Raw genomic sequence first — 6529 nt, forward strand, 5'->3', positions numbered from 1 at the left:
CTGCAGGGGCGGTGGTGGTGACAGCTGCTGCAGGGGCGGTGGTGGTGACAGCTGCTGCAGGGGCGGTGGTGGTGACAGCTGCTGCAGGAGTGGTGGTGGTGACAGCTGCTGCAGGGCGGTAGTGGTGACAGGTGCTGCAGGGTGGTGGTGACAGCTGCTGCAGGGGCGGTGGTGGTGACAGCTGCTGCAGGGGCGGTAGTGGTGACAGCTGCTGCAGGGATGGTAGTGGTGACAGCTGCTGCAGGGGCGGTAGTGGTGACAGCTGCTGCAGGGGCGGTAGTGGTGACAGCTGCTGCAGGGACGGTAGTGGTGACAGCTGCTGCAGGGATGGTAGTGGTGACAGCTGCTGCAGGGGCGGTAGTGGTGACAGCTGCTGCAGGGGCGGTAGTGGTGACAGCTGCTGCAGGGGCGGTAGTGGTGACAGCTGCTGCAGGGCGGTAGTGGTGACAGCTGCTGCAGGGGCGGTAGTGGTGAGAGGTGCTGCAGGGGCGGTGGTGGTGACAGCTGCAAGCAGGGGCAGTAGTGGTGACAGCTGCTGCAGGGGCGGTGGTGGTGACAGCTGCTGCAGGGGCGGTAGTGGTGAGAGGTGCTGCATGAGTGGTGGTGGTGACAGCTGCTGCAGGAGCGGTGGTGGTGAGAGGTGCTGCAGGAGCGGTGGTGGTGACAGCTGCTGCAGGGGCGGTAGTGGTGAGAGGTGCTGCATGAGTGGTGGTGGTGACAGCTGCTGCAGGGGTGGTGGTGACAGCTGCTGCAGGGGCGGTGGTGGTGACAGCTGCTGCAGGGGCGGTAGTGGTGAGAGGTGCTGCATGAGTGGTGGTGGTGACAACTGCTGCAGGGACGGTAGTGGTGAGAGGTGCTGCAGGTGGTGGTGGTGACAGCTGCTGCAGGGGCGGTGGTGGTGGTGACAGCTGCTGCAGGGGCGGTGGTGGTGACAGGTGCTGCATGGTGGTGGTGGTGACAGGTGCTGCATGGTGGTGGTGGTGACAGCTGCTGCAGGGGCGGTGGTGGTGAGAGGTGCTGCATGAGTGGTGGTGGTGACAGCTGCTGCAGGGGCGGTAGTGGTGAGAGGTGCTGCTGCGGAGTGGTGGTGGTGACAGACAGCTGCTGGGGCGGTAGTGGTGAGAGGTGCTGCATGAGTGGTGGTGGTGACAGCTGCTGCAGGGGCGGTAGTGGTGAGAGGTGCTGCAGGGGTGGTGGTGGTGACAGCTGCTGCAGGGTGGTGGTGGTGACCAGCTGCTGCAGGGTGGTGGTGGTGACAGCTGCTGCAGGAGCGGTGGTGGTGACAGCTGCTGCAGGGGCGGTAGTGGTGACAGCTGCTGGTGGTGACAGGTGCTGCAGGAGTGGTGGTGGTGACAGCTGCTGCAGGGGCGGTGGTGGTGACAGCTGCTGCAGTGGTGGTGGTGACAGGTGCTGCAGGGGCGGTGGTGGTGACAGGTGCTGCAGGGGTGGTGGTGGTGACAGCTGCTGCAGGGTGGTGGTGGTGAGAGGTGCTGCAGGAGTGGTGGTGGTGACAGCTGCTGCAGGGCGGTGGTGGTGACAGCTGCTGAGGTGCTGCAGGAATGGTGGTGGTGACAGCTGCTGCAGGAGCGGTGGTGGTGACAGCTGCTGCAGGGGTGGTGGTGGTGACAGCTGCTGCAGGGGCGGTGGTGGTGAGAGGTGCTGCATGAGTGGTGGTGGTGACAGCTGCTGCAGGGGCGGTAGTGGTGAGAGGTGCTGCAGGCGGTGGTGGTGACAGCTGCTGCAGGGGCGGTGGTGGTGACAGCTGCTGCAGGAGTGGTGGTGGTGACAGCTGCTGCAGGGCGGTGGTGGTGACCAGGTGCTGCATGCAGTGGTGGTGACAGCTGCTGCAGGGGCGGTGGTGGTGACAGGTGCTGCAGGGCGGTGGTGGTGACAGCTGCTGCAGGGGTGGTGGTGGTGACAGGTGCTGCAGGGGTGGTGGTGGTGACAGCTGCTGCAGGGGCGGTGGTGGTGACAGGTGCTGCAGGAGTGGTGGTGGTGACAGCTGCTGCAGGAGTGGTGGTGGTGACAGCTGCTGCAGGGGCGGTGGTGGTGAGAGGTGCTGCATGAGTGGTGGTGGTGACAGCTGCTGCAGGGCGGTGGTGGTGAGAGGTGCTGCAGGAGTGGTGGTGGTGACAGCTGCTGCAGGGGCGGTAGTGGTGAGAGGTGCTGCAGGAGTGGTGGTGGTGACAGCTGCTGCAGGGGCGGTAGTGGTGAGAGGTGCTGCAGGAGTGGTGGTGGTGACAGCTGCTGCAGGGGCGGTAGTGGTGAGAGGTGCTGCAGGGGCGGTGGTGGTGACAGCTGCTGCAGGGGTGGTGGTGGTGACAGCTGCTGCAGGAGTGGTGGTGGTGACAGCTGCTGCAGGAGCAGTGGTGGTGACAGCTGCTGCAGGGGGGGTGGTAGTGACAGCTGCTGCAGGAGAGTGGTGGTGACAGCTGCTGCAGGGTGGTGGTGGTGACAGCTGCTGCATGAGTGGTGGTGGTGACAGCTGCTGCAGGGGTGGTGGTGGTGACAGCTGCTGCAGCAGTGGTGGTGACAGCTGCTGCAGGGGCGCTGGTGGTGACAGCTGCTGCAGGGGCGGTGGTGGTGGTGGTGACAGGTGCTGCAGGAGTGGTGGTGGTGACAGCTGCTGCAGGGGCAGTGGTGGTGACAGCTGCTGCAGGAGCGGTGGTGGTGACAGCTGCTGCAGGGGCGGTGGTGGTGACAGCTGCTGCAGGGGTGGTGGTGGTGACAGCTGCTGCAGGAGCGGTGGTGGTACCAGCTGCTGCAGGAGCAGTGGTGGTGACAGCTGCTGCAGGGGGTGGTGGTGACAGCTGCTGCAGGGGCGGTGGTGGTGACAGCTGCTGCAGGAGTGGTGGTGGTGACAGCTGCTGCAGGGCGGTGGTGGTGACAGCTGCTGCAGGGGGTGGTAGTGACAGCTGCTGCAGGAGTGGTGGTGGTGACAGCTGCTGCAGGAGCGGTGGTGGTACCAGCTGCTGCAGGAGCAGTGGTGGTGACAGCTGCTGCAGGGGGGTGGTGGTGACAGCTGCTGCAGGAGCGGTGGTGGTGACAGCTGCTGCAGGAGCGGTGGTGGTGACAGCTGCTGCAGGGGCGGTGGTGGTGACAGCTGCTGCAGGGGGTGGTGGTGACAGCTGCTGCAGGGTGGTGGTGGTGACAGCTGCTGCAGGGTGGTGGTGGTGACAACTGCTGCAGGGGCGGTAGTGGTGACAGGTGCTGCAGGAGCGGTGGTGGTGACAGCTGCTGCAGGGGCGGTGGTGGTGAGAGGTGCTGCAGGAGTGGTGGTGGTGACAGCTGCTGCAGGGGCGGTGGTGGTGAGAGGTGCTGCAGGTGGTGGTGGTGACAGCTGCTGCAGGAGCGGTGGTGGTGACAGCTGCTGCAGGGGCGGTAGTGGTGAGAGGTGCTGCATGAGTGGTGGTGGTGACAGCTGCTGCAGGGGCGGTAGTGGTGAGAGGTGCTGCAGGGGTGGTGGTGGTGACAGCTGCTGCAGGGGCGGTGGTGGTGACAGCTGCTGCAGGAGTGGTGGTGGTGACAGCTGCTGCAGGGGCGGTGGTGGTGACCAGGTGCTGCAGGAGTGGTGGTGGTGACAGCTGCTGCAGGGGCGGTGGTGGTGACAGCTGCTGCAGGGGCGGTGGTGGTGACAGCTGCTGCAGGAGTGGTGGTGGTGGTGGTGACAGCTGCTGCAGGGGCGTGGTGGTGACAGCTGCTGCAGGGGGTGGTGGTGACAGCTGCTGCAGGGGGTGGTGGTGACAGCTGCTGCAGGGCGGTGGTGGTGACAGCTGCTGCAGGAGCGGTGGTGGTGACAGCTGCTGCAGGGTGGTGGTGGTGACAGCTGCTGCAGGCGGTGGTGGTGACAGCTGCTGCAGGAGCGGTGGTGGTGACAGCTGCTGCAGGGGCAGTGGTGGTGACAGCTGCTGCAGGGGCGGTGGTGGTGACAGCTGCTGCAGGGGCGGTGGTGGTGAGAGGTGCTGCAGGAGTGGTGGTGGTGACAACTGCTGCAGGGGCGGTAGTGGTGACAGCTGCTGCAGGAGTGGTGGTGACAGCTGCTGCAGGGGCGGTGGTGGTGAGAGGTGCTGCAGGAGTGGTGGTGGTGACAGCTGCTGCAGGGGCGGTGGTGGTGACAGGTGCTGCATGGTGGTGGTGGTGACAGCTGCTGCAGGAGCGGTGGTGGTGACAGCTGCTGCAGGGGCGGTGGTGGTGACAGGTGCTGCATGAGTGGTGGTGGTGACAGCTGCTGCAGGGGCGGTGGTGGTGACAGCTGCTGCAGGAGTGGTGGTGGTGACAGCTGCTGCAGGGCGGTGGTGGTGACCAGCTGCTGCATGAGCAGTGGTGGTGACAGCTGCTGCAGGGGCGGTGGTGGTGAGAGGTGCTGCAGGAGTGGTGGTGGTGACAGCTGCTGCAGGGCGGTGGTGGTGACAGGTGCTGCAGGGGCGGTGGTGGTGACAGCTGCTGCAGGGTGGTGGTGGTGACAGCTGCTGCAGGAGCGGTGGTGGTGGTGGTGACAGCTGCTGGTGGTGACAGCTGCTGCAGGGGGGTGGTAGTGACAGCTGCTGCAGGGCGGTGGTGGTGACAGCTGCTGCAGGAGCGGTGGTGGTGACAGCTGCTGCAGGAGTGGTGGTGGTGACAGCTGCTGCAGGGCGGTGGTGGTGACAGCTGCTGCAGGGGCGGTGGTGGTGACAGGTGCTGCAGGAGTGGTGGTGACAGCTGCTGCAGGGGCGGTGGTGGTGAGAGGTGCTGCAGGAGTGGTGGTGACAGCTGCTGCAGGAGCGGTGGTGGTGACAGCTGCTGCAGGGGCGGTAGTAGTGAGAGGTGCTGCATGAGTGGTGGTGGTGACAGCTGCTGCAGGGGCGGTAGTGGTGAGAGGTGCTGCAGGGGCGGTAGTAGTGAGAGGTGCTGCATGAGTGGTGGTGGTGACAGCTGCTGCAGGGGCGGTAGTGGTGAGAGGTGCTGCATGAGTGGTGGTGGTGACAGCTGCTGCAGGGGCGGTAGTGGTGACAGCTGCTGCAGGGGCGGTGGTGGTGACAGGTGCTGCAGGGGCGGTGGTGGTGAGAGTTGCTGCAGGAGTGGTGGTGGTACCAGCTGCTGCAGGAGTGGTGGTGGTACCAGCTGCTGCAGGTGCTGGTGGTGACAGCTGCTGCAGGAGGGGTGGTGGTGACAGCTGCTGCAGGGGCGGTGGTGGTGACAGCTGCTGCAGGGACGGTAGTGGTGAGAGCTGCTGCATGAGTGCTGGTGGTGACAGCTGCTGCAGGGGCGGTGGTGGTGACAGCTGCTGCAGGAGTGGTGGTGGTGACAGCTGCTGCAGGGGCGGTGGTGGTGACAGCTGCTGCAGGGGCGGTGGTGGTGACAGCTGCTGCAGGAGTGGTGGTGGTGACAGCTGCTGCAGGGGCGGTGGTGGTGACCAGCTGCTGCAGGAGTGGTGGTGGTGACAGCTGCTGCAGGAGCGGTGGTGGTGACAGCTGCTGCAGGGGCGGTGGTGGTGACAGCTGCTGCAGGAGCGGTGGTGGTGACAGCTGCTGCAGGGGCGGTAGTGGTGAGAGGTGCTGCAGGAGTGGTGGTGACAGCTGCTGCAGGGGCGGTGGTGGTGACAGCTGCTGCAGGGGTGGTGGTGGTGACAGGTGCTGCAGGAGTGGTGGTGGTGACAGCTGCTGCAGGGGCGGTGGTGGTGGTGACAGCTGCTGCAGGGGCGGTGGTGGTGACAGCTGCTGCATGGTGGTGGTGGTGACAGCTGCTGCAGGAGTGGTGGTGGTGACAGCTGCTGCAGGAGTGGTGGTGGTGACAGCTGCTGCAGGAGCGGTGGTGGTGACAGCTGCTGCAGGGGCGGTGGTGGTGACAGCTGCTGCAGGGGCGGTGGTGGTGACAGCTGCTGCATGAGTGGTGGTGGTGACAGCTGCTGCAGGAGTGGTGGTGGTGACAGCTGCTGCAGGAGTGGTGGTGGTGACAGCTGCTGCAGGAGCGGTGGTGGTGACAGCTGCTGCAGGGGCGGTAGTGGTGACAGCTGCTGCAGGGATGGTAGTGGTGACAGCTGCTGCATGAGTGGTGGTGGTGACAGCTGCTGCAGGAGTGGTGGTGGTGACAGCTGCTGCAGGAGCGGTGGTGGTGACAGCTGCTGCAGGGATGGTGGTGGTGACAGCTGCTGCAGGGGCGGTGGTGGTGACAGCTGCTGCAGGGGGGGTGGTGGTGACAGCTGCTGCAGGGGCGGTGGTGGTGACAGCTGCTGCATGAGTGGTGGTGGTGACAGCTGCTGCAGGAGCGGTGGTGGTGACAGGTGCTGCAGGGAGTGGTGGTGGTGACAGCTGCTGCAGGGCGGTGGTGGTGACAGCTGCTGCAGGGGCGGTGGTGGTGAGAGGTGCTGCAGGAGCGGTGGTGGTGACAGCTGCTGCAGGGGCGGTGGTGGTGAGAGGTGCTGCAGGAGTGGTGGTGGTGACAGCTGCTGCAGGGGCGGTAGTGGTGAGAGGTGCTGCATGAGTGGTGGTGGTGACAGCTGCTGCAGGGGCGGTGGTGGTGACAGCTGCTGCAGGGGGGGTGGTGGTGACAG

General features: G+C 65.9%; 1 long non-coding RNA gene across 2 annotated transcripts; it reads left to right on the top strand.

Moving 5' to 3' along the window:
• The first annotated feature begins 516 nt into the window (after positions 1-516).
• On the top strand, positions 517-4269 carry LOC127924717 (uncharacterized). Of its 2 annotated transcripts, XR_008118693.1 has the most exons (7): positions 517-694; positions 746-853; positions 1126-1179; positions 1657-1710; positions 2110-2271; positions 3395-3448; positions 4065-4086. It is a non-coding gene; the product is annotated as an uncharacterized LOC127924717 (long non-coding RNA). The 2 variants fall into 2 exon arrangements; XR_008118694.1 differs by lacking the exons at positions 3395-3448; positions 4065-4086 and adding an exon at positions 4199-4269.
• The last annotated feature ends 2260 nt before the right edge of the window (positions 4270-6529 follow it).

The sequence above is a fragment of the Oncorhynchus keta genome, unplaced genomic scaffold (genome assembly GCF_023373465.1).
Source record: "Oncorhynchus keta strain PuntledgeMale-10-30-2019 unplaced genomic scaffold, Oket_V2 Un_contig_448_pilon_pilon, whole genome shotgun sequence".
Taxonomy (NCBI): Eukaryota; Metazoa; Chordata; class Actinopteri; order Salmoniformes; family Salmonidae; genus Oncorhynchus; species Oncorhynchus keta.